Source organism: Phyllobates terribilis, unplaced genomic scaffold (genome assembly GCF_046119375.1).
Source record: "Phyllobates terribilis strain yellow unplaced genomic scaffold, ASM4611937v1 Scaffold_76__1_contigs__length_6945272, whole genome shotgun sequence".
Classification (NCBI taxonomy): domain Eukaryota; kingdom Metazoa; phylum Chordata; class Amphibia; order Anura; family Dendrobatidae; genus Phyllobates; species Phyllobates terribilis.
This window is the reverse complement of record NW_027362836.1, coordinates 6,812,645-6,839,288: the sequence shown is the minus strand read 5'-3', so window position 1 is coordinate 6,839,288 and position 26,644 is coordinate 6,812,645. Positions and strand designations below refer to the sequence as shown.

At 45.6% G+C, this 26,644-nt stretch overlaps 10 non-coding genes and 2 pseudogenes across 10 annotated transcripts; all 12 read left to right on the top strand.

Annotated features, from left to right (window-relative positions):
• Positions 1 to 2,720: 2,720 nt before the first annotated feature.
• On the top strand, positions 2,721 to 2,910 carry LOC141196915 (U2 spliceosomal RNA). Its single transcript, XR_012269301.1, has one exon. It is a non-coding gene; the product is annotated as a U2 spliceosomal RNA (small nuclear RNA).
• Positions 2,911 to 4,025: 1,115 nt separating this feature from the next.
• Positions 4,026 to 4,216, top strand: LOC141196968 (U2 spliceosomal RNA). Its single transcript, XR_012269322.1, has one exon. It is a non-coding gene; the product is annotated as a U2 spliceosomal RNA (small nuclear RNA).
• A 1,115-nt stretch (positions 4,217 to 5,331) lies between these two features.
• LOC141196893 (U2 spliceosomal RNA) lies at positions 5,332 to 5,522 on the top strand. The gene has a single exon (XR_012269283.1). It is a non-coding gene; the product is annotated as a U2 spliceosomal RNA (small nuclear RNA).
• A 1,115-nt stretch (positions 5,523 to 6,637) lies between these two features.
• Positions 6,638 to 6,828, top strand: LOC141196967 (U2 spliceosomal RNA). The gene has a single exon (XR_012269321.1). It is a non-coding gene; the product is annotated as a U2 spliceosomal RNA (small nuclear RNA).
• A 6,390-nt stretch (positions 6,829 to 13,218) lies between these two features.
• LOC141196911 (U2 spliceosomal RNA) lies at positions 13,219 to 13,413 on the top strand. Its single transcript, XR_012269299.1, has one exon. It is a non-coding gene; the product is annotated as a U2 spliceosomal RNA (small nuclear RNA).
• Positions 13,414 to 14,528: 1,115 nt separating this feature from the next.
• On the top strand, positions 14,529 to 14,719 carry LOC141196966 (U2 spliceosomal RNA). Its single transcript, XR_012269320.1, has one exon. It is a non-coding gene; the product is annotated as a U2 spliceosomal RNA (small nuclear RNA).
• A 1,115-nt stretch (positions 14,720 to 15,834) lies between these two features.
• On the top strand, positions 15,835 to 16,025 carry LOC141196965 (U2 spliceosomal RNA). The gene has a single exon (XR_012269319.1). It is a non-coding gene; the product is annotated as a U2 spliceosomal RNA (small nuclear RNA).
• A 1,112-nt stretch (positions 16,026 to 17,137) lies between these two features.
• LOC141196951 (U2 spliceosomal RNA) lies at positions 17,138 to 17,229 on the top strand (annotated as a pseudogene).
• A 794-nt stretch (positions 17,230 to 18,023) lies between these two features.
• LOC141196927 (U2 spliceosomal RNA) lies at positions 18,024 to 18,214 on the top strand. Its single transcript, XR_012269305.1, has one exon. It is a non-coding gene; the product is annotated as a U2 spliceosomal RNA (small nuclear RNA).
• A 1,115-nt stretch (positions 18,215 to 19,329) lies between these two features.
• On the top strand, positions 19,330 to 19,407 carry LOC141196932 (U2 spliceosomal RNA; annotated as a pseudogene).
• A 5,563-nt stretch (positions 19,408 to 24,970) lies between these two features.
• On the top strand, positions 24,971 to 25,170 carry LOC141196903 (U2 spliceosomal RNA). The gene has a single exon (XR_012269292.1). It is a non-coding gene; the product is annotated as a U2 spliceosomal RNA (small nuclear RNA).
• A 1,115-nt stretch (positions 25,171 to 26,285) lies between these two features.
• LOC141196964 (U2 spliceosomal RNA) lies at positions 26,286 to 26,476 on the top strand. The gene has a single exon (XR_012269318.1). It is a non-coding gene; the product is annotated as a U2 spliceosomal RNA (small nuclear RNA).
• Positions 26,477 to 26,644: the final 168 nt, after the last annotated feature.

The following is a 26,644-nucleotide window of genomic DNA, read 5'->3' as shown; positions in this document are numbered from 1 at the left end:
GGATGAACAGAGGGTCAACAGGGGCCTCTGGCGTCTAAGTACTTACCTGCTGGAGGACCCTCTGATTCGACAAGACTTTGGTAAAGCCTATCAAGCCTGGCGGCGACAAAAACCTTCTGATGCCCCTATGGTAACCTGGTGGGAAAATTTGAAAAAAAAAGTCAGAATGTTTTTTATAAAAGCAGGGAGACGTAAAGCTAGAGAGAAAAAAAGATGTTTTAGTGACCTTAACACCAAACTACAAACACTTTTTAAATTCAAAGAGCTAGGGGTGGAGGTGGGAGATGATATTGCTGGCCTAAAAACTGAAATTCAGAACTTCAGAACTGCATAGACACAAAGGGGAAAGAGATTATTTTTAACTCTAGAGTGCAGCACTTGGAGGAGGGGGAGAAGTGCTCTCGCTTCTTCTTCAAAAAAGTCATGGATAAAAGAGAAGTGATCACAAATCTAGAGGGTGAAACATCTATGCAGGGAATGTTGAATGCTACTTTTAACTTTTATAAGCATCTTTTTAGTAAAAAGTGTATAGATGAGTCCTTTTTATCTGATGCTCTTAATGATCTCGATTTTAAGTTAAATTTTACAGACCAGGAGTTTTTAGAACGCGATATTGTTTTAGAGGAATTATTTTATGTTTTTAAAAGTTTCTCTAAGGGTAAAGCACCTGGGTGTGACGGACTACCTGTAGAATTTTACCTTACTTTTTGGGACATTTTAAAAGAGGACCTTTTTATGCTTTTTAAAGAAGTTTTTATTTCTGAACAGTTGCCATTTTCGTGGAGGAGAGGAGTGGTGTCTTTGATATATAAAAAAGGTGATCGCAGTGCTCTAGCGAATTGGAGACCCATAACTCTCCTAAACGTTGATTACAAGGTACTTGCTAAGGTGGTTGCAAACCGGCTCAGGAATGTCATTGCCAAACTAATCCAGCCTGAGCAGGTTTGTAGTGTACCAGGCAGAAGTATTTCAGAGGTTTTAAACGTATTAAGGGATGTAATTTGGTATTCCAGAGACCGGGGTCAAAATGTAGCTCTTTTAGCCCTAGATTTTGAAAAAGCTTTCGATAGAGTCTCTCATAGATTTCTTTTTAGAGTTTTAAAAAGAATGGGTATCCCTAATATGCTTTTAAATTGTATTAAGATTTTATATAAAAATTGTTTTAGTCAAATTTCTCTTAATGGCTTTTTAACAGATGGAGTTCCCCTTGAGTCCGGAGTGAAGCAGGGATGCCCCTTGTCGCCCATCCTGTTCATCTGCGCCATGGAGCCCCTGCTGAGCGCAATAAGGAAAGACAAAGTGATTAGAGGGGTTCCTGTTCCTGGCGGAGGTGGCAGTGATGTGAGAGTCTTTGGCTACATGGATGACGTGACGGTTGTGTGCGTGGACCCTGCTTCCCTCCGGAGGGCGGTGTTGCGCATTGAATTTTTTTCCCAGGCATCCGGGTTTAAACTTAATTTAAATAAATCTGAATGTCTGACTTTGGGATCCTGGGACACCGCCCAACTCCCGCAGCTCACTATAAAACGAGACAATGTAAAAATTCTTGGAGTTGTTTTTAACGAGGAGAATGTGGGAACTCAAAGCTGGGAGAATGTCCTAGAAAAAATGTCAAAGAAAATATCATTTTGGGGTTTGAGGTCCCTAACAATGGAGGGGAAAATTTTAATTATAAAATCAGTGTTGTTACCCCTCATACTGTATATAGCTATGGTGTACCCCCCCTCTGATGTTTTAATTAAAAAAATGACTAGGATGATCTTTATGTTTTTATGGAACTCCAAAATGGAAAAATTAAGGCGGGAAATAATGAGGAAGAATAAAATGAACGGCGGAAGGGATGTCCCCGACTTACATATTTATTTGTATTTAAATTATTTCTGCTTTTGTTTCAAACATTTTAATGGTAATAGTGCGCTAAGTTATTTTTTAAAATATACTTGTGGGATGATTTTTAAAAGATGGTTTAAGTTGTCGTTGAATTCCCCTGTTTTACTATGCCCCCCCAAACACCAAGCAATCTTAGAAAAGACTGTTCGATTTTATAGCCTTGGTGATTTTAATATGGACATTTTTAAAGACCGCAAGAAGCTTTTATCTTTTCTGAGGAGGAATGAAGATGTGACCCCCATAGTAAATTTCTCAGAAGAGAGATCGAAGCAAGTTTGGAAGAATGTCTTCGGGAAATTCTTAGCAAATGGACATAAGGACATCGCATGGATGGTGGTCCACCAGTGCCTCCCCACCAGAGAGTTTCAACACAGGAGAGGCCTGGTGGCCAGAGCAAAATGCCCCAGAGACTCATGTGTTAATGACGAAACCACCTTGCACCTTATGTGGAATTGCCCATTTGCACAGGAACTTTGGCACAAAGTTGGGATTCTTTTAAAATGGACTTGCGGTTTAAGAGATTTTAACCATGAATATGTTTTATATGGCCTTTTTAAATGTCCGACCCCTCAACAGTATTGTATATGTTGGTGTATGATTAACTGTTTTAAAGACGCCCTTTGGAAGGCACGCAATATTTTACTTTTTAAACGTGATGCTATTTCTGTGAAGGATTGTCTTAAAATTGCTTTTAGTCAGATGTATATTTATTACTTGAGGGATGTCAAATGTATTGGGAGAAGGGATGCCAATCGTATATGGGGTTTTTATGGGTGGAATTCTGTGTTTTATTAATGTATTGTTTGTGTTGCTGTTTTTGATTGTAAACCATCTTTTACGCACATAATAAAATATGTTGAAACCTGATCTGTTCTTATCAGTTTAATATCTGATACGTCCCCTATCTGGGGACCATATATTAAATGGATTTTTAGAACAGGGAGATGGAAAAAGAGCTTGCTCTGTCCACTCCACGCATTGACCTGGTATTGCAGTATCTCCAGGACCGGTGCACCCCTTCTTTAATGCAGTTTCTAAAATCAGAAAGAATTGAATTCAATGTTTTTTGTTCATTTTGCTTGTTTGTCGGATTTTGGGATGGACTCTTTGGCTTTGCTTTTCTTCTCCTCATTGGATTTTTCATGTTCAAAGTTGCAGAAGCCAGATTACAAGCTCATTTTGGTTCAACTTCAGCAACTGTGCATTGCATTGCCATGTAATGTGATGCAATGCTATCTTTCTAGCTCTCCCTTTTTACTTCCTTTTGGATAAACAGACATATTAGGCAAGCATTTTGGAGCTTTCACCTAAATAACTACAGGTGGTGAGATAAGCTGCACAATATAATTGACCTTTCAGTATATTGTTGCACACACACCATCTATTTAGCAAATGCCCTTGTTATCAACAGCAGCCTTTTAAACTCACCTGAGCTAACAGGTATGTGCGCTGGTTACTCTGCTGCGCTTAAAATTTCTTTTTTGGTTTGCTACAATGCCTTTTCTGAAACGTTGTCTCCTTCTGCTGGAACACTGACTTCTTTCATTTAATGCCTGCAGACTATAAAAGAGAACCCAACCCAAAAAGTTTGGTTGATTAGTCTGTGGCATTCTGTTAAACTGTTGCTTATGGCGGTCTCTGTGAGCTTCTCAGCGACATTCAGCCAGCCAGGTATCCTGCCTGCAGTAGATGGAATGTGGCAATGGAACGCTGGCTGCGCGTGTCATAATAGGCTCTGAGCCTTTATATACCTGTGCACAGCAGCAGCCACCTTCAGTCTGCTGCTGGACAGCCAGCAGCAGCAGCAGCAGGAGAGGTATGTAATCAGGAGCCCTCCTGCTAAGGGTAGACAGCTGCTCGTTCCACCCCACCCCCCACCTTAATTGGTTCTCCTCCCTTCCAACGGTGTTGAGGCGGGTGGGAACAGCAGGGGGTGAAGGTGCTGTGTTTAAAGAGGTGGAGTTACGCAGATCTAAAACGCGTGGATTGCAGCAGCAGCAAGCCGAAAAGTGCAGGCATGTAAGGGATCTAGAGGTTGACAACATGTCTTCTTAACGGGAGTCCAGGAACTCATCTCCACAAATGGACTTTTCAGGATCCTTGGGTGGCTCCGTAGTTTGAAACCAATTCTGGTTATCGCTTCTCGGCCTTTTGGCTAAGATCAAGTGTAGTATCTGTTCTTATCAGTTTAATATCTGATACGTCCCCTATCTGGGGACCATATATTAAATGGATTTTTAGAACAGGGAGATGGAAAAAGAGCTTGCTCTGTCCACTCCACGCATTGACCTGGTATTGCAGTATCTCCAGGACCGGTGCACCCCTTCTTTAATGCAGTTTCTAAAATCAGAAAGAATTGAATTCAATGTTTTTTGTTCATTTTGCTTGTTTGTCGGATTTTGGGATGGACTCTTTGGCTTTGCTTTTCTTCTCCTCATTGGATTTTTCATGTTCAAAGTTGCAGAAGCCAGAGTACAAGCTCATTTTGGTTCAACTTCAGCAACTGTGCATTGCATTGCCATGTAATGTGATGCAATGCTATCTTTCTAGCTCTCCCTTTTTACTTCCTTTTGGATAAACAGACATATTAGGCAAGCATTTTGGAGCTTTCACCTAAATAACTACAGGTGGTGAGATAAGCTGCACAATATAATTGACCTTTCAGTATATTGTTGCACACACACCATCTATTTAGCAAATGCCCTTGTTATCAACAGCAGCCTTTTAAACTCACCTGAGCTAACAGGTATGTGCGCTGGTTACTCTGCTGCGCTTAAAATTTCTTTTTTGGTTTGCTACAATGCCTTTTCTGAAACGTTGTCTCCTTCTGCTGGAACACTGACTTCTTTCATTTAATGCCTGCAGACTATAAAAGAGAACCCAACCCAAAAAGTTTGGTTGATTAGTCTGTGGCATTCTGTTAAACTGTTGCTTATGGCGGTCTCTGTGAGCTTCTCAGCGACATTCAGCCAGCCAGGTATCCTGCCTGCAGTAGATGGAATGTGGCAATGGAACGCTGGCTGCGCGTGTCATAATAGGCTCTGAGCCTTTATATACCTGTGCACAGCAGCAGCCACCTTCAGTCTGCTGCTGGACAGCCAGCAGCAGCAGCTGCAGGAGAGGTATGTAATCAGGAGCCCTCCTGCTAAGGGTAGACAGCTGCTCGTTCCACCCCACCCCCCGCCTTAATTGGTTCTCCTCCCTTCCAACGGTGTTGAGGCGGGTGGGAACAGCAGGGGGTGAAGGTGCTGTGTTTAAAGAGGTGGAGTTATGCAGATCTAAAACGCGTGGATTGCAGCAGCAGCAAGCCGAAAAGTGCAGGCATGTAAGGGATCTAGAGGTTGACAACATGTCTTCTTAACGGGAGTCCAGGAGCTCATCTCCACAAATGGACTTTTCAGGATCCTTGGGTGGCTCCGTAGTTTGAAACCAATTCTGGTTATCGCTTCTCGGCCTTTTGGCTAAGATCAAGTGTAGTATCTGTTCTTATCAGTTTAATATCTGATACGTCCCATATCTGGGGACCATATATTAAATGGATTTTTAGAACAGGGAGATGGAAAAAGAGCTTGCTCTGTCCACTCCACGCATTGACCTGGTATTGCAGTATCTCCAGGACCGGTGCACCCCTTCTTTAATGCAGTTTCTAAAATCAGAAAGAATTGAATTCAATGTTTTTTGTTCATTTTGCTTGTTTGTCGGATTTTGGGATGGACTCTTTGGCTTTGCTTTTCTTCTCCTCATTGGATTTTTCATGTTAAAAGTTGCAGAAGCCAGATTGCAAGCTCATTTTGGTTCAACTTCAGCAACTGTGCATTGCATTGCCATGTAATGTGATGCAATGCTATCTTTCTAGCTCTCCCTTTTTACTTCCTTTTGGATAAACAGACATATTAGGCAAGCATTTTGGAGCTTTCACCTAAATAACTACAGGTGGTGAGATAAGCTGCACAATATAATTGACCTTTCAGTATATTGTTGCACACACACCATCTATTTAGCAAATGCCCTTGTTATCAACAGCAGCCTTTTAAACTCACCTGAGCTAACAGGTATGTGCGCTGGTTACTCTGCTGCGCTTAAAATTTCTTTTTTGGTTTGCTACAATGCCTTTTCTGAAACGTTGTCTCCTTCTGCTGGAACACTGACTTCTTTCATTTAATGCCTGCAGACTATAAAAGAGAACCCAACCCAAAAAGTTTGGTTGATTAGTCTGTGGCATTCTGTTAAACTGTTGCTTATGGCGGTCTCTGTGAGCTTCTCAGCGACATTCAGCCAGCCAGGTATCCTGCCTGCAGTAGATGGAATGTGGCAATGGAACGCTGGCTGCGCGTGTCATAATAGGCTCTGAGCCTTTATATACCTGTGCACAGCAGCAGCCACCTTCAGTCTGCTGCTGGACAGCCAGCAGCAGCAGCAGCAGGAGAGGTATGTAATCAGGAGCCCTCCTGCTAAGGGTAGACAGCTGCTCGTTCCACCCCACCCCCCGCCTTAATTGGTTCTCCTCCCTTCCAATGGTGTTGAGGCGGGTGGGAACAGCAGGGGGTGAAGGTGCTGTGTTTAAAGAGGTGGAGTTATGCAGATCTAAAACGCGTGGATTGCAGCAGCAGCAAGCCGAAAAGTGCAGGCATGTAAGGGATCTAGAGGTTGACAACATGTCTTCTTAACGGGAGTCCAGGAGCTCATCTCCACAAATGGACTTTTCAGGATCCTTGGGTGGCTCCGTAGTTTGAAACCAATTCTGGTTATCGCTTCTCGGCCTTTTGGCTAAGATCAAGTGTAGTATCTGTTCTTATCAGTTTAATATCTGATACGTCCCCTATCTGGGGACCATATATTAAATGGATTTTTAGAACAGGGAGATGGAAAAAGAGCTTGCTCTGTCCACTCCACGCATTGACCTGGTATTGCAGTATCTCCAGGACCGGTGCACCCCTTCTTTAATGCAGTTTCTAAAATCAGAAAGAATTGAATTCAATGTTTTTTGTTCATTTTGCTTGTTTGTCGGATTTTTGGATGGACTCTTTGGCTTTGCTTTTCTTCTCCTCATTGGATTTTTCATGTTCAAAGTTGCAGAAGCCAGATTACAAGCTCATTTTGGTTCAACTTCAGCAACTGTGCATTGCATTGCCATGTAATGTGATGCAATGCTATCTTTCTAGCTCTCCCTTTTTACTTCCTTTTGGATAAACAGACATATTAGGCAAGCATTTTGGAGCTTTCACCTAAATAACTACAGGTGGTGAGATAAGCTGCACAATATAATTGACCTTTCAGTATATTGTTGCACACACACCATCTATTTAGCAAATGCCCTTGTTATCAACAGCAGCCTTTTAAACTCACCTGAGCTAACAGGTATGTGCGCTGGTTACTCTGCTGCGCTTAAAATTTCTTTTTTGGTTTGCTACAATGCCTTTTCTGAAACGTTGTCTCCTTCTGCTGGAACACTGACTTCTTTCATTTAATGCCTGCAGACTATAAAAGAGAACCCAACCCAAAAAGTTTGGTTGATTAGTCTGTGGCATTCTGTTAAACTGTTGCTTATGGCGGTCTCTGTGAGCTTCTCAGCGACATTCAGCCAGCCAGGTATCCTGCCTGCAGTAGATGGAATGTGGCAATGGAACGCTGGCTGCGCGTGTCATAATAGGCTCTGAGCCTTTATATACCTGTGCACAGCAGCAGCCACCTTCAGTCTGCTGCTGGACAGCCAGCAGCAGCAGCAGCAGGAGAGGTATGTAATCAGGAGCCCTCCTGCTAAGGGTAGACAGCTGCTCATTCCACCCCACCCCCCGCCTTAATTGGTTCTCCTCCCTTCCAACGGTGTTGAGGCGGGTGGGAACAGCAGGGGGTGAAGGTGCTGTGTTTAAAGAGGTGGAGTTATGCAGATCTAAAACGCGTGGATTGCAGCAGCAGCAAGCCGAAAAGTGCAGGCATGTAAGGGATCTAGAGGTTGACAACATGTCTTCTTAACGGGAGTCCAGGAGCTCATCTCCACAAATGGACTTTTCAGGATCCTTGGGTGGCTCCGTAGTTTGAAACCAATTCTGGTTATCGCTTCTCGGCCTTTTGGCTAAGATCAAGTGCTTTATTGCAGGAGATTGTGGTTGAAGGGCACTCGGGTACTCCTCTCCTTGGCCTGGCAGGATCGTCCACTTTGGTGGACTTAACCTGCTTGCTGCTATTAGGGAGAGGGCTTAGTCCCAGGGTAACGAGTTGCGATCCCCCAGCTTCCAGGTGTTTTTCGCTGCAAGAACACTGGGAGCGCAGATTGCAAGCGGCTGCAACTTGCAACCTTGTTGCGTTTTTCCATGGAGGTTGACCCTAACCTCGTGCCTCTTTATGCGAGGCTAAAAAACTCTATCCGAGTTCACTTCACGGCGGGTGGCTCGGATATGAGGAAATTAGGGTATGTAGTCCAGGACGTGCTCAGGAACCTTCTTGGCGTACAAAGGAATGAAATTATCTCCATCCAGGATTATCCCAGAAGAGGTGACTATGACATCACATTCACCGGAGAAGGTATTTTTAGAGATGTACTAGAAAAGTTAAAAAAAGTTGAAAATAGTCCTGTTTTGAAAGGGATACAAATTGTTGAGCACGTCCTGGATGAGGTAAGACTGGTTATTGTAAAAATATTTTCGCCCTTTGTTTCTGCTCCAGAAGTAATGTCATTTCTAGCAATTTATTTTAAAAGTGTTAAATGTATTGGGAAGATATTAAACGAATATAACATATGGACATCTAAGTGGAAATTCCTTGTGAAGTGTACAAGAGATCCAAATACACCAGGTGGTATACGGCTCCCCCCTGCCCGTTTCAAAATTGGGCAAACAAATGGGGATTTCTTCTTTTCTGGGATGCCAGTATATTGCAGAAATTGTGGGCGCTATGGTCATTCAAAAGAAAACTGTCATGTATCATGTAGAAATTGTGCTAGTGAAGAACATGAGACAAAAGAATGCCCTAAGGAAAAGAAATGCAGTTTTTGCCAGACTCCAGGTCACTTTTATTTTTCTTGCCCTCACAGATTTCGGGAAGATGAGCAAAAGGGGAAGTCCAAGACGTCCGACCAAGGACCAAAAGATCAGACCACCCCTCAGGAGGAGGAACAACAACCTGGAGCCTCTGGAGACAATAAGGGCGTACCAAATAGTGAAGTGTCTCCAGAGTCTATGACAGGTAAAATACCAAATCCCAAAACCTGGCTGCAGGACCTGCGGGAGTCCAAAAGGAGGGCTGAGAAGGAGCAGAAGGGCACTACTGGTAAGGTCAAAAGGGACCGGCAAAAGGCCGACACAGAAGCCCATGCCCAGTCTGGGTCTCCTAGTGCTGAGGGCGCTGAGTGGATAAAGGTGGGTCCTAAGAAAAAGAAAAAGGGTGGTTCGGAGGAGGCAGCAGGAGGTGAACAGATGGACACTTCTCCAGAAGGGGACGTGGACGCTGGACCCTCAGGGGTTTCGGTCTCCGCTGCTACAGGTGGGGACCGGGATCTTGCTGCCTCTGAAGAGTCAGAGGCTCTGCCTTGTGCGCAACCTCCTCCTATAGGACGACCTTCTACAGGTCAAACAGGGGCGGCGGAACCCCTCGGGGACCCACCTGATGAGGAACTGCATGGCCAGCCAATGGAGACCCAGCGGGTTCTGCCAGCCAGCCCTCCGAGCTATGCCAGTGTAGCGTCGGGTTTATATAAATGTGGTAATCTTTCCTCCTCCACGGAGACTCTCGTGACGATACTATCAGATGAGGAGGGAGGCGCAAGCCCAGTGGTCTGATCAGGTTCATCGGACAGGTAAATCCGTTGCTCTTAGTTACCTAAGTAAAATTTCTACATTTTCTAATGATGGCTGAACTCAAAGGTATTTCCCTCAACGTGAGAGGCATAAAATCTAACACGAGAAGAACTGCTCTTTTTAATTTTTTTACGTGTTTTACTGCATCTGTATTTTTTCTGCAAGAATGTAATATCCCACATGAAATGTCATATCAAAAATATAAAGATGAGTGGAAGTGTGGGCCATCTGTCTGGTCCGGATCGAATGCTGCAGGATCAGCGGGTGTAGCCATACTTTTTAAAGGGAACGTTTTAATTGATTTTATTCAGGAAATTTTACCAGGTCGTATTTTATTAGTGAAAGCTTTTATTGATGGTATTAGATGGCAGTTTTTAAATTTTTATGGATCCCCAGAGAAAAATGAAAGAGCCGAAATGCTTGATCTTTTACCATTATTTATTAATAACTCTGAACCTTTTATCTTAGCAGGGGATTTTAATTGTGTTTTAAAAGGTGAAAACCGGCGCTCCAGCTCTGTAAGCAGGAACTACGATAAAACCTCAGGTATGCTACATGATATAGTCAAAGATGCTAAATTGATAGACATATATAAAGAGTGTCATAGTGACAGCACAGAGGACGCCGGTTTCACTTGGAGCAATGCTAATTGTAGCTCTAGGATTGATTTTATTTTTGGTTCAGATAAAACAATACCTGCCAAATGTGAAGTTTTAGCTAATATATTTTCAGACCATAAACTTTTATCCTTTACCATAAAAGTAAATGACAACAAAAAATGTGGTAAGAAAAGCTGGAAAATGAATGTATCCCTTTTAACCGACCCGCAGATTTTATCAGATTTTATTGAGTTTTATAGGAAATGTAGAAAAGGGAAAAAAACAAATGAGACTATGAGTGTATGGTGGGATAGAATGAAAGTAAAAATAAAAGACTTTTTTATTAAAAAGAGTATATGTAGAGCCAAAGAAAAATATGAAGAATATAGAATTTTAAATACCCGCCTACAAACATTATTTAAGCTCAGAGACAATGGGATAGATGTACAAGTTGATATTTCAAACTTAAAAGAAGAGATTTCAAAATGGCTAGAACAAAAAGGAAAAGAGATCATTTTTCGTTCTAGAGTACAACATATAGAAGAAAATGAAAAGTGTTCCAGATATTTTTTTAGGAAAAATAAAAAAGAAAAAGTGATAATTGACCATATAGATGGTGAGAATAATATAAAAAATATGCTGGGTAAAGTTGAGGTTTTTTTTTCTAATCTATTTAATGGAAAAAATATAGATAATAAATTAATGGATGATTCGCTGCAAGGACTAACAGCTGTTTTAGATCCCGCATCCCAAGAGTTTTTATCCCAAGTTTTAACGGAACAAGAAGTGTTAAAAACTATTAAAAGTTTTAAAACTGGAAAGGTCCCTGGTCCTGATGGCATCCCAATAGAATTTTATGTATGTTTTTATGATATTTTAAAAGATGATTTGTTTTATTTGTTTACTGAGGTTTTTAATAATAAGGTTTTATTAAATTCCTGGAAGAAAGGTGAAGTCTCCCTCCTATACAAAAAAGGCGATAAATCAATATTAGAAAACTGGAGACCAATAACACTTTTAAATTGTGACTATAAAATAATGGCTAAAATTTGTGCAAATCGTCTAAAAGAAGTCATCAGCAAAGTTATTCATTCTAATCAAGTGTGTGGGGTGCCGGGGCGCAGTATATGGGACAATCTGAATTTAGTGAAAGACTGTATTGAGGATGTGAAAGACAGAAAGGGGAAAATGGTGATTTTATCTATTGATTTTGAAAAAGCATTTGACCGTGTCTCACACTTTTATCTTTTTAAAGTTTTAGAGAAAATGGGCATACCAGAAGGGTTTTTACTATCGCTTAAAGCATTTTACAAGGATTGTACAAGTAAGATTTTAGTGAATGGTTTTAAGACACAAGAGGTATTTTTACGGTCAGGGGTGAAACAGGGATGCCCTCTGTCCCCCTTACTGTTTATCTGTGCACTGGAACCAATGTTATGTGCAATACGCCAAAATAAACAGATATGCGGTGTCCCTCTGCCTGGAAGCGGTGGTTTGGAGGCCAAGGTTGTAGGCTACATGGATGACGTGGCGGTCTTGTGTACAGATGCACCATCACTTACGGCCACTCTCCATCAAGTGCAATCCTTTTGTCTAGCTTCTGGTTTTAAAATCAATTTTAATAAGTGTAACATTTTAAGTGTTGGGGGGATGATTTTACGTGATGTACCAATTAATGTCTCCGAATCCATTTCCATTTTAGGTATATCATTCACTGAAAATAATGATGGTTATAATAGTTGGGAAACAGTTACACAGAAAGTAAATACGAAAATATGTATGTGGAACATGAGGAGACTTACAATGGAGGGTAAAGTATTGGTTTTAAAGATGGTGATTTTACCTCTTTTATTGTATCTTAGCATGGTTTTCCCCCCGCCTGTTAATGTTTTAAAAAAGATAACCAAAACCTGTTTTACCTTCTTTTGGAACTCAAAAATGGAAAAGCTGAAAAGAGAAATCGTGATGAAATCAAAAGTAAAAGGTGGTAAAGATTTTCCAGATTTTAATAGGTTTCTTTTAATCCATCTGTTCGTTTACTGTTTTAATGCCCTTTTTAAGAATCACTATTGGTCCTTTTTTATGCGTTTTAATACAGGATTTTTTATGAGAAAGTTTGGATGGTATGAAGTTAATATATCTGTGCCCCATGCTTTTAATTTGTCGACGCATTATGAGATTTTAAGGAAAATAGTGTCCGATTTTAATTTAGGGACTAAGAAAATAGAGGAATTAAGAAATAGTAAGAAACTAATTAAAGAAATACGTAAAAGTGAGGAAATATGTAATGTTGACAGATATGATGATGACAAATCTATGTCTATCTGGAAAATGATTAACGTTTTTTATCTTTTTAATGAACAGAGAGATCTGGCTTGGAGTTGCATGCACCGCTGTCTTCCTTGCCGGGCATTCCAATACAGAAGAGGATTTGTGAGGTCTGCCATCTGCCCAAGAGCCGGATGCCAAGATGAGGAAACGGTGGAACATCTATTATGGACATGTAATTTTGCAAAGGATTTCTGGAGAAGACTGCTCCCCCTACTGGAAAGGGTGGCAGACCTCAAGGACTTTACATATAAAACTGTGCTATACGGACTTATGGAATGCCCCACAATGGACCAGTACACAATGGCTTGGAAGACAGTGAACTGCGCCAAGTCATCTCTCTGGAAAGCGCGCAACATTGCTATTTTTAAACAAGATGTTTTATCAGTGAATGATGTTTTAAGTTTATATTTATGTCAAATGTATACTTATTATTTAATTGACAAAAAGAAGAATGTACATATTTCCAAAAAATGGCTTGTTGACCAATGGAACCTAATTATTTAAAATCTTTGTATTTTTTTGTTTTGTAAATTTCATTTGTCTTTTAACGTTTGGTATTTGTGTAATTATGCTTGTAATTTGTTAAAGTTTTAATAAACGGTTTTATCCCTCTGCAGGGGATAGCCAAATTAAAAAAAAAAAAAAAATCTGTTCTTATCAGTTTAATATCTGATACGTCCCCTATCTGGGGACCATATATTAAATGGATTTTTAGAACAGGGAGATGGAAAAAGAGCTTGCTCTGTCCACTCCACGCATTGACCTGGTATTGCAGTATCTCCAGGACCGGTGCACCCCTTCTTTAATGCAGTTTCTAAAATCAGAAAGAATTGAATTCAATGTTTTTTGTTCATTTTGCTTGTTTGTCGGATTTTGGGATGGACTCTTTGGCTTTGCTTTTCTTCTCCTCATTGGATTTTTCATGTTCAAAGTTGCAGAAGCCAGATTACAAGCTCATTTTGGTTCAACTTCAGCAACTGTGCATTGCATTGCCATGTAATGTGATGCAATGCTATCTTTCTAGCTCTCCCTTTTTACTTCCTTTTGGATAAACAGACATATTAGGCAAGCATTTTGGAGCTTTCACCTAAATAACTACAGGTGGTGAGATAAGCTGCACAATATAATTGACCTTTCAGTATATTGTTGCACACACACCATCTATTTAGCAAATGCCCTTGTTATCAACAGCAGCCTTTTAAACTCACCTGAGCTAACAGGTATGTGCGCTGGTTACTCTGCTGCGCTTAAAATTTCTTTTTTGGTTTGCTACAATGCCTTTTCTGAAACGTTGTCTCCTTCTGCTGGAACACTGACTTCTTTCATTTAATGCCTGCAGACTATAAAAGAGAACCCAACCCAAAAAGTTTGGTTGATTAGTCTGTGGCATTCTGTTAAACTGTTGCTTATGGCGGTCTCTGTGAGCTTCTCAGCGACATTCAGCCAGCCAGGTATCCTGCCTGCAGTAGATGGAATGTGGCAATGGAACGCTGGCTGCGCGTGTCATAATAGGCTCTGAGCCTTTATATACCTGTGCACAGCAGCAGCCACCTTCAGTCTGCTGCTGGACAGCCAGCAGCAGCAGCAGCAGGAGAGGTATGTAATCAGGAGCCCTCCTGCTAAGGGTAGACAGCTGCTCGTTCCACCCCACCCCCCGCCTTAATTGGTTCTCCTCCCTTCCAACGGTGTTGAGGCGGGTGGGAACAGCAGGGGGTGAAGGTGCTGTGTTTAAAGAGGTGGAGTTATGCAGATCTAAAACGCGTGGATTGCAGCAGCAGCAAGCCGAAAAGTGCAGGCATGTAAGGGATCTAGAGGTTGACAACATGTCTTCTTAACGGGAGTCCAGGAGCTCATCTCCACAAATGGACTTTTCAGGATCCTTGGGTGGCTCTGTAGTTTGAAACCAATTCTGGTTATCGCTTCTCGGCCTTTTGGCTAAGATCAAGTGTAGTATCTGTTCTTATCAGTTTAATATCTGATACGTCCCCTATCTGGGGACCATATATTAAATGGATTTTTAGAACAGGGAGATGGAAAAAGAGCTTGCTCTGTCCACTCCACGCATTGACCTGGTATTGCAGTATCTCCAGGACCGGTGCACCCCTTCTTTAATGCAGTTTCTAAAATCAGAAAGAATTGAATTCAATGTTTTTTGTTCATTTTGCTTGTTTGTCGGATTTTGGGATGGACTCTTTGGCTTTGCTTTTCTTCTCCTCATTGGATTTTTCATGTTCAAAGTTGCAGAAGCCAGATTACAAGCTCATTTTGGTTCAACTTCAGCAACTGTGCATTGCATTGCCATGTAATGTGATGCAATGCTATCTTTCTAGCTCTCCCTTTTTACTTCCTTTTGGATAAACAGACATATTAGGCAAGCATTTTGGAGCTTTCACCTAAATAACTACAGGTGGTGAGATAAGCTGCACAATATAATTGACCTTTCAGTATATTGTTGCACACACACCATCTATTTAGCAAATGCCCTTGTTATCAACAGCAGCCTTTTAAACTCACCTGAGCTAACAGGTATGTGCGCTGGTTACTCTGCTGCGCTTAAAATTTCTTTTTTGGTTTGCTACAATGCCTTTTCTGAAACGTTGTCTCCTTCTGCTGGAACACTGACTTCTTTCATTTAATGCCTGCAGACTATAAAAGAGAACCCAACCCAAAAAGTTTGGTTGATTAGTCTGTGGCATTCTGTTAAACTGTTGCTTAAGGCGGTCTCTGTGAGCTTCTCAGCGACATTCAGCCAGCCAGGTATCCTGCCTGCAGTAGATGGAATGTGGCAATGGAACGCTGGCTGCGCGTGTCATAATAGGCTCTGAGCCTTTATATACCTGTGCACAGCAGCAGCCACCTTCAGTCTGCTGCTGGACAGCCAGCAGCAGCAGCAGCAGGAGAGGTATGTAATCAGGAGCCCTCCTGCTAAGGGTAGACAGCTGCTTGTTCCACCCCACCCCCCGCCTTAATTGGTTCTCCTCCCTTCCAACGGTGTTGAGGCGGGTGGGAACAGCAGGGGGTGAAGGTGCTGTGTTTAAAGAGGTGGAGTTATGCAGATCTAAAACGCGTGGATTGCAGCAGCAGCAAGCCGAAAAGTGCAGGCATGTAAGGGATCTAGAGGTTGACAACATGTCTTCTTAACGGGAGTCCAGGAGCTCATCTCCACAAATGGACTTTTCAGGATCCTTGGGTGGCTCCGTAGTTTGAAACCAATTCTGGTTATCGCTTCTCGGCCTTTTGGCTAAGATCAAGTGTAGTATCTGTTCTTATCAGTTTAATATCTGATACGTCCCCTATCTGGGGACCATATATTAAATGGATTTTTAGAACAGGGAGATGGAAAAAGAGCTTGCTCTGTCCACTCCACGCATTGACCTGGTATTGCAGTATCTCCAGGACCGGTGCACCCCTTCTTTAATGCAGTTTCTAAAATCAGAAAGAATTGAATTCAATGTTTTTTGTTCATTTTGCTTGTTTGTCGGATTTTGGGATGGACTCTTTGGCTTTGCTTTTCTTCTCCTCATTGGATTTTTTATGTTCAAAGTTGCAGAAGCCAGATTACAAGCTCATTTTGGTTCAACTTCAGCAACTGTGCATTGCATTGCCATGTAATGTGATGCAATGCTATCTTTCTAGCTCTCCCTTTTTACTTCCTTTTGGATAAACAGACATATTAGGCAAGCATTTTGGAGCTTTCACCTAAATAACTACAGGTGGTGAGATAAGCTGCACAATATAATTGACCTTTCAGTATATTGTTGCACACACACCATCTATTTAGCAAATGCCCTTGTTATCAACAGCAGCCTTTTAAACTCACCTGAGCTAACAGGTATGTGCGCTGGTTACTCTGCTGCGCTTAAAATTTCTTTTTTGGTTTGCTACAATGCCTTTTCTGAAACGTTGTCTCCTTCTGCTGGAACACTGACTTCTTTCATTTAATGCCTGCAGACTATAAAAGAGAACCCAACCCAAAAAGTTTGGTTGATTAGTCTGTGGCATTCTGTTAAACTGTTGCTTATGGCGGTCTCTGTGAGCTTCTCAGCGACATTCAGCCAGCCAGGTATCCTGCCTGCAGTAGATGGAATGTGGCAATGGAACGCTGGCTGCGCGTGTCATAATAGGCTCTGAGCCTTTATATACCTGTGCACAGCAGCAGCCACCTTCAGTCTGCTGCTGGACAGCCAGCAGCAGCAGCAGGAGAGGTATGTAATCAGGAGCCCTCCTGCTAAGGGTAGACAGCTGCTCGTTCCACCCCACCCCCCGCCTTAATTGGTTCTCCTCCCTTCCAACGGTGTTGAGGCGGGTGGGAACAGCAGGGGGTGAAGGTGCTGTGTTTAAAGAGGTGGAGTTATGCAGATCTAAAACGCGTGGATTGCAGCAGCAGCAAGCCGAAAAGTGCAGGCATGTAAGGGATCTAGAGGTTGACAACATGTCTTCTTAACGGGAGTCCAGGAGCTCATCTCCACAAATGGACTTTTCAGGATCCTTGGGTGGCTCCGTAGTTTGAAACCAATTCTGGTTATCGCTTCTCGGCCTTTTGGCTAAGATCAAGTGTAGTATCTTTCGAAAAGGCGGTTTTGGATGTTGGCCGCCCTAGTAGATTGATACATTATGCACACTGGGGTTTAGGCGCTTGTTAGTACGCCAGGTGGCTAATAGAGTCATCTGGTGGAAAGCATGGCCCCCCAGGATCGACGCCATTGGGCCGGGGAAGATCGAAAGCCCGAAGTGTGAAGTGCCCCAGGAGTGGTGACCCTGGGGTGCCTTAACTCACTGGGATTGGGAACCCCACTTGAGTTTATGGCACATTTGCACAAGCACTTCAAATTTTCTTTCTTCGCACACACCCTTATTCCGGGCCTTCTGGCCTTAGGATGGGGAATTTTTCAATTCCCGGTCGAAGGTCCGGGCAGTATTATACTGTGAAACCTTCACTATTTATTTAATTTCTTTGTCACTGTGTGTCCACTTATTCACGTGTGTCACGTCCTACTAGGATTTTGTCGGGATGCGGTTCCCTTACGGGTTCCTCTCTTGGCAGGTCTAGGGGGGGAGTGTGTGGCCATCAGGTTCCGCTCCCCCCTGAACCCCCCTGGCTCTCCTCTTTCGGGAGGAGAGCGTTGTTGGCTCCCCTCTTCCGGGAGGGGAGCACAGTCTTTGGCTCCCAGTGCCTTGCTCGGGTGAGAACTCGGGCAGGTGCTGGGGGTAAGATTGGGTCGCCTCTGGCTTCGGCTGGAGGTGGCTTTTTGTCCCTGTTCCTCGCTGTGGCCTTTTGGCTCGGAGGGACGGGGAATGGTTTGGGGGACCCTTCTCCTTTTGGAGAGGGTTTCAAGAAGACCAGCATCCTAGTGCACTTTTTTTGTGGCACTTGTCACTTTTTTAAGCGCACTCGGGTTTTGTACACGAATTCGGGCTTTCACAAAAAAAAAAAAAAAAAAAAAAAAATCTGTTCTTATCAGTTTAATATCTGATACGTCCCCTATCTGGGGACCATATATTAAATGGATTTTTAGAACAGGGAGATGGAAAAAGAGCTTGCTCTGTCCACTCCACGCATTGACCTGGTATTGCAGTATCTCCAGGACCGGTGCACCCCTTCTTTAATGCAGTTTCTAAAATCAGAAAGAATTGAATTCAATGTTTTTTGTTCATTTTGCTTGTTTGTCGGATTTTGGGATGGACTCTTTGGCTTTGCTTTTCTTCTCCTCATTGGATTTTTCATGTTCAAAGTTGCAGAAGCCAGATTACAAGCTCATTTTGGTTCAACTTCAGCAACTGTGCATTGCATTGCCATGTAATGTGATGCAATGCTATCTTTCTAGCTCTCCCTTTTTACTTCCTTTTGGATAAACAGACATATTAGGCAAGCATTTTGGAGCTTTCACCTAAATAACTACAGGTGGTGAGATAAGCTGCACAATATAATTGACCTTTCAGTATATTGTTGCACACACACCATCTATTTAGCAAATGCCCTTGTTATCAACAGCAGCCTTTTAAACTCACCTGAGCTAACAGGTATGTGCGCTGGTTACTCTGCTGCGCTTAAAATTTCTTTTTTGGTTTGCTACAATGCCTTTTCTGAAACGTTGTCTCCTTCTGCTGGAACACTGACTTCTTTCATTTAATGCCTGCAGACTATAAAAGAGAACCCAACCCAAAAAGTTTGGTTGATTAGTCTGTGGCATTCTGTTAAACTGTTGCTTATGGCGGTCTCTGTGAGCTTCTCAGCGACATTCAGCCAGCCAGGTATCCTGCCTGCAGTAGATGGAATGTGGCAATGGAACGCTGGCTGCGTGTGTCATAATAGGCTCTGAGCCTTTATATACCTGTGCACAGCAGCAGCCACCTTCAGTCTGCTGCTGGACAGCCAGCAGCAGCAGCAGCAGGAGAGGTATGTAATCAGGAGCCCTCCTGCTAAGGGTAGACAGCTGCTCGTTCCACCCCACCCCCCGCCTTAATTGGTTCTCCTCCCTTCCAACGGTGTTGAGGCGGGTGGGAACAGCAGGGGGTGAAGGTGCTGTGTTTAAAGAGGTGGAGTTATGCAGATCTAAAACGCGTGGATTGCAGCAGCAGCAAGCCGAAAAGTGCAGGCATGTAAGGGATCTAGAGGTTGACAACATGTCTTCTTAACGGGAGTCCAGGAGCTCATCTCCACAAATGGACTTTTCAGGATCCTTGGGTGGCTCCGTAGTTTGAAACCAATTCTGGTTATCGCTTCTCGGCCTTTTGGCTAAGATCAAGTGTAGTATCTGTTCTTTTAAGAACACAAGAGCTACGATCTACACTTGACGAGAGCGATCGAACTCGGAAGGAGAAGAGCTTCGGATCCCAGCTGACATCGGAGAACGAAGGCGGATATCGGTGGGAGGAAGAAGCTCTAAAGAATCCAGAAGAAGACGAAGACTCGGAGAAGAATCGGGCTGTCCTGTGGAATCTTCGAGGAAGAAAATCATCGAGACAAAGACCTTTCGGGGAATTTGTCCAGAACACGACGGGAGAAGAATCTGCATAGCTCCACCCATTCCGGGAAGAGTTCCAGATCCAGCTCCAAGAAATAACTGCAGGAGGAAAGCCATGGCAAGCGCTGCGAGGAAGGCCGAAAAGAAGAGCCTGGAGCTGGGGACAGCCAGGAGGGCTCAGCCAGGAGCCGATTCTGACCCCAAGGACTCTGCCTCCACGACTGGCCAGCAGAAGGGACCCCAGAAGCCCCGCCACGAAGCTCCAGCCCTGGAGCCATGGATGTGGCAGACGGTGGCCCTGAAGCTGAAGGAAGTGGATGGGAGGGTGCCGGACATGTCCTCGGACGTGTTCTGCCAGAAGATGCTGCTGGATCGAGGCTTCTCCAGGTCGGACACCCTCAGCATCCAGACCTTCTTGACGGGGATCTTCTTCGTCACCTTCGCCACTGTGAACACCTGCAGGAGGTTTTGGGAAATGGTAAGCGCAAAAGGACCGGATAATTCTTTCTCTGCCTTTACAGGTAGCTGCCCTATCCAGAGGGATGAAAGGAGGATCACGGTCTCCATGCGCAACCCGCACACCCCAGGCCAAGACATCTGTACCTTCCTGAGACGCTTCTGTTTGGTTGTGAAGGAACCCTCTCACATCCTGAATGGACTCGGCTTCTGGACAGGTAAGTGGTCGGTGACCGTTAGACTTCACAGGGACCTGGCGTACTCAGACGGACTTCGGCACCTGCCCCCGACATTCTCCCTGGGCAACTCCTACGGCCTCATCTATTACCCGGACATGCCGCGGAACTGCAGGAGATGCGGCAAGAACGGCCACGAGATGAAGGACTGCAAGGAGGATGCCTGCAGGATTTGTCGAGTGACGGGACACAGCTCGAAGGACTGCCCGAAGAAGACGTCCTGCAACCTGTGTGGGCTGGCGGCTCATCTGTACAAGGATTGCCCCAGGCGTGAGAGATCCTGGGCATCGGTGGTTGCGACGACCCCAGCTACGGAGGACAAGGCCCCGACGACCAGGCCTGTGAAGGTCAAGGACGCGACGACCAAGGCCCCAGCGGCCAAGGCCGAGACGACCAAGGCCAAAGCGGTCAAGGAGTCGGTGGCCAAAGCCCCAGCGACGGTCCCAGCAGCTCCGAAGCAGAAGAAAAAGTCAAAGGAGGGTAAGAGTTCTGTCACCCCTCTCTCGATCCCTCCCCCTGCCACCCCCGTCCAATCCCCCCCCACCCCGGCCACCCCTGCTGAGGATTCCACTTCCTCTTCCTCCTTCCCCTACTCCTCAGCAGGTGTCCTTTCCCCTGCCCCGGCAGCCACTCTCCCTCCCCAGACCATGGTAGCGGTGGAATTAACCTTTCCTCCACCCGCCGCTATCTATTCCGAGGAGGATTTTCCCCTTCTTGTCTCCCCAGTTCCAACCCGGGGAAAGAGGAAGGTGGAGGACAGCCCTGCTACTGAATCCTCCAAAAAGAAGATTCTGGATTTCGTAGGCGAAAAGGAGGATACCCTCCCTGAGCCAGAAGAGATGGAACACATGGTTGAGACCCTGGTGGCCGAGCCAGAAGAGGAGGAACTGGTGGTCGCCGAGATCGAGGCCGCGCTGCTTGACCAGATGGAGGAAGAGGGCCTGCTGGTGATCCCGTCACCAGCAGTCAACACCGACGAGGGACCACCCGACCGGAGTGGTAACTAAGGTGTATTGCCTGCGCTAACTTTTTCTTTTTTCCCTACATGATGGCTAATATTAACTTATTTTCCATTAATGTCAGGAGCATCAAGGACAAGTTCAGACGTCAGACTATTTATGCCTTCCTTACTTCCCAGTTGTGTGATGTTTATATGTTGCAGGAATGTTCCCTTCCCTCCTCTAGGTCCTTCAAACATCTGGCCAGGGAGTGGTCCCACGGTCCATCCTACTGGTCCGGTGGGGGTGACTGCAAGTCTGCGGGGGTCGCAATTCTGATCAGGGGGGGCGCATTCACGCTTGAGTCCGTCCAGGAGCTCATCTGCGGCAGGGCTCTTGTTGTAGATGGCAACTGGGCGGGAGAACCTGTCAGGTTCATCAACGTGTATGCGTCCCCACTGAAGAATGAGCGTTTGGAGCTTTTCCAGACCCTGCGGCTTCAGCTTGCCACCACCAGGACCTTAGTGATGGCCGGGGATTTCAACTGCCCCATCGAGGAGGACGGTCGTAGTTCTGGCACATCTGCCAAGTTGGACATCACGTCCAAGCTGCTCATCGAGATGGTAACCGAGGCCTCTCTTCAGGACGTGGTGGGCTCCATGGGGAGAGGCTCCACGAACTATTCGTGGAGCCGACCCGATGGCTCACTCCGCTCCAGGATTGACTTTGTGTTCACCTCTCGGGCAGTCAGGCAGAGTAGGCACTCGATGGTCTCCTGCTTCTTCTCCGACCACAGAGCCATTCACTTACAAGGTGTCCTCGGCGACGGTTTTCCGTCCGGCCCCGGCTCCTGGAAGCTGAATTGTGCTCTGCTGGCTCAGGATGAAGTCGTGGAGGAGCTGAGAGCAGCCTACGCAATGTGGCAGTCCTACAAGGGTAGCTTCCAAACAGTCTCTGATTGGTGGGAATATGTTAAACTTGAGTTTCGCTGTTTCTTTCAGGCCAAGGGTCGACAACAGGCGTGTGAGAAGAGGAGGGACTTCAGAGGGCTGCAGCGCGAGCTGCGGTCGCTGCAGGACCTTCTTCACTGCGGCTGGGACGTGAGGGAGGAGCTGGAGGAGACCAAGAAGAGCCTGAAAAGGCACTTTGAGGAGGAGTCCAAGCGAATCATCTTCCGTTCCAAAGTGGAGAATCTGGAGAAGGGTGAGAAATGTAACTCATTCTTTTTCAGGAAACTTCATGCCGGTCACACGCCCCTGAACGAGCTGCGAGACGAGAGCGGAAACATGCGACGTGGGAAGGAGGACGTGATGAGGGTCGTCAGCGACTTCTACAGCGAACTCTACTCCCACAAGACTACCGACCCCGACGCTGCTGATAAGTTCCTGTCAGGTATCACTAACCATCTTGATCCTGCAGGCACGGCAGCCTTGGACAAACCTCTGATGGTGGGCGAATTGCTCTCTGCCGCTAAATCCTTTAGGACCGGCAGGACCCCGGGCAGTGATGGTCTTCCAGCGGAGCTCTATGTAGCGCTGGGAGACCTCATCTGTCCGGACCTGTTGGACCTGTACGAGGAGATGGTGGTGGAGGGTAGAATGCCTCCATCTTTGAGGGAAGGAATGGTCACGATCCTGTACAAGCGGAAGGGAGAGAGGTGCGACCTGAGGAATTGGCGTCCCATCACTCTGCTCAACGTGGACTACAAGATCCTGGCCAAGACGATGGCGACACGACTTAAGACGGTCATCGGACGGATCATCCACCCGGACCAGACCTGCGGCATCCCTGGACGTCGCATCGCAGACAGCCTCGCTCTCGTGCGGGACACGGTCGAGTACATCAAGGTCCGCCGCGCACACGCGGCCCTGGTCTCCTTGGATCAGGAGAAGGCCTTCGACCGGGTTTCCCACGAGTTCATGGGCCGAGCTCTGCACCGGTTAGGTTTGGGTAACATGTTTTGTTCGTATGTCCGTCTGATGTATTTTGATATCCACAGCTCGGTGTTGGTGAACGGCTGGAAGACTGACCCCTTCCCTGTCCTCTCTGGGGTCAGACAAGGCTGCCCTCTATCACCTCTTCTTTTTGTTTGTGTTATAGAACTCTTCGCAGAGGCTATCCGGCAGAATGGAGAGATCAGAGGGATCACCGCACCGGGTCCGGGACGACACGAGGTCAAGTGCTCGCTCTACATGGACGACGTCACCGTCTTCTGCGCTGATCGTGGTTCAGTCGACGCCCTCGTCCAGACGTGTGAGAGGTTCGGCCGGGCTTCAGGGGCCAAAGTCAACTGCAGGAAGTCGGAAGCCATGCTCTTCGGGGATTGGCAGCCGGCCTCCTCCGCCCCCTTCCCCTTCAACATTCAACCGGATTTCCTCAAGGTGCTGGGAGTCTGGTTCGGGAAGGAAGGAGCGGCCCTCAAGTCCTGGCAAGAACGCTTGGCCAAGGTGAAGCAACGGATCGGACTCTGGAGCCTCAGACACCTCACTTGTGAGGGTAAGGCACTCGTCCTGCGTAATGAGGTCCTGCCCGTCTTGCAGTACACGGCGCAGGCCTGGCCCCCACACGTCACTGTGTGCAGGGCCATTACCAGGACAGTGTTTCACTTTGTCTGGGGATCCAAGATGGACAGAGTCAGGCGGGCCGTCATGTACAAGGAGCCTCGCAAGGGTGGGAAGGGCGTTCCAGATATCCCCACCCTCCTGCGATCCTCTTTTGTGTGTGATTGTGTCCGCCGGACTTTGCAAGTCAAGAATGGCTCCGCGGGCAGGTCCATGTCTCGCTTCTTCCTGCTTCCTCTTTGGAGGCGACTCGGCTGGGACAAGTGGGACAGCTCCTTCCCCTACAACTGGACGACGCCATGGTTCTACGGAGACGTCGTTCGATTTGTGGGGGAGCATCAACTGGAGGGACTCAAGCCCGACTTGTGGAAGCCCAAAACTATCCACAAGCTAATCAGAGCCAAGGATGACGTGGAGAACATCACAGGACTTCACCAGGACACGCTGGAGACTGTGTGGACAAATGTGTCGTCTGACAGGCTGACCAACGGGCACAAGGATTTGTCGTGGATGGCGATTCAGGGCGGACTGCCCGTCCGGTCATTCATGCATGCCCGGAACCTGTGCAAGACCCGGTACTGCCCAAGGTGCCCCTTCGTGGAGGAAACATCTTTGCACACTTTTTGGGACTGCGGATTTGCACAGCGCCTATTGACTGCACTTGAGGACGACCTGAGGAACTCTGTCCCCAGGGCGAGCCTATCGCACCATTCTGTGCTTTACGGACTCTTCCCTGGGGTTCATACCGTCGGAGCCATCCAGGAGGCTTGGCGCCTTATGAACTGCTTCAAGGATGCCGTTTGGGTCGCCAGGAACCGGCTCATCTTGAGGAGGGAGAGGATGTCCATCCAGGACTGCCGCAGGCTGATCCACAGCCTGCTCAGAGACTATTCCATCATGGACGGTCCGGAGGACGAGGACGAGGACTAAACCCCTCCTCCCCCTCTCCCCTTATGTGTCTTGTCTTTCAATAAAGCTTCGGGCCTGTGATTTTCCCCTCCCCATCCCCTTTTTCCCAATCCCCATCCCTTATCACGGTTCGTCGTACTGTATTGATTGACATGCTTTTCTTTCAGATTGAGTGTTTTGTGTAGCATAGGGGTGTGATGTGTCTAGTTAGTGCGTCGTATCCTCATGCTATGTAAATATGATGTAGAATTCTGTGTGTACTGGGCTGCGGCACTGTACACTGTCTGTTAACTTATTTTTTGTGCTAATAAAAGATATATTCAATCAAAAAAAAAAAAATCTGTTCTTATCAGTTTAATATCTGATACGTCCCCTATCTGGGGACCATATATTAAATGGATTTTTAGAACAGGGAGATGGAAAAAGAGCTTGCTCTGTCCACTCCACGCATTGACCTGGTATTGCAGTATCTCCAGGACCGGTGCACCCCTTCTTTAATGCAGTTTCTAAAATCAGAAAGAATTGAATTCAATGTTTTTTGTTCATTTTGCTTGTTTGTCGGATTTTGGGATGGACTCTTTGGCTTTGCTTTTCTTCTCCTCATTGGATTTTTCATGTTCAAAGTTGCAGAAGCCAGATTACAAGCTCATTTTGGTTCAACTTCAGCAACTGTGCATTGCATTGCCATGTAATGTGATGCAATGCTATCTTTCTAGCTCTCCCTTTTTACTTCCTTTTGGATAAACAGACATATTAGGCAAGCATTTTGGAGCTTTCACCTAAATAACTACAGGTGGTGAGATAAGCTGCACAATATAATTGACCTTTCAGTATATTGTTGCACACACACCATCTATTTAGCAAATGCCCTTGTTATCAACAGCAGCCTTTTAAACTCACCTGAGCTAACAGGTATGTGCGCTGGTTACTCTGCTGCGCTTAAAATTTCTTTTTTGGTTTGCTACAATGCCTTTTCTGAAACGTTGTCTCCTTCTGCTGGAACACTGACTTCTTTCATTTAATGCCTGCAGACTATAAAAGAGAACCCAACCCAAAAAGTTTGGTTGATTAGTCTGTGGCATTCTGTTAAACTGTTGCTTATGGCGGTCTCTGTGAGCTTCTCAGCGACATTCAGCCAGCCAGGTATCCTGCCTGCAGTAGATGGAATGTGGCAATGGAACGCTGGCTGCGCGTGTCATAATAGGCTCTGAGCCTTTATATACCTGTGCACAGCAGCAGCCACCTTCAGTCTGCTGCTGGACAGCCAGCAGCAGCAGCAGCAGGAGAGGTATGTAATCAGGAGCCCTCCTGCTAAGGGTAGACAGCTGCTTGTTCCACCCCACCCCCCGCCTTAACTGGTTCTCCTCCCTTCCAACGGTGTTGAGGCGGGTGGGAACAGCAGGGGGTGAAGGTGCTGTGTTTAAAGAGGTGGAGTTATGCAGATCTAAAACGCGTGGATTGCAGCAGCAGCAAGCCGAAAAGTGCAGGCATGTAAGGGATCTAGAGGTTGACAACATGTCTTCTTAACGGGAGTCCAGGAGCTCATCTCCACAAATGGACTTTTCAGGATCCTTGGGTGGCTCCGTAGTTTGAAACCAATTCTGGTTATCGCTTCTCGGCCTTTTGGCTAAGATCAAGTGTAGTATCTGTTCTTATCAGTTTAATATCTGATACGTCCCCTATCTGGGGACCATATATTAAATGGATTTTTAGAACAGGGAGATGGAAAAAGAGCTTGCTCTGTCCACTCCACGCATTGACCTGGTATTGCAGTATCTCCAGGACCGGTGCACCCCTTCTTTAATGCAGTTTCTAAAATCAGAAAGAATTGAATTCAATGTTTTTTGTTCATTTTGCTTGTTTGTCGGATTTTGGGATGGACTCTTTGGCTTTGCTTTTCTTCTCCTCATTGGATTTTTCATGTTCAAAGTTGCAGAAGCCAGATTACAAGCTCATTTTGGTTCAA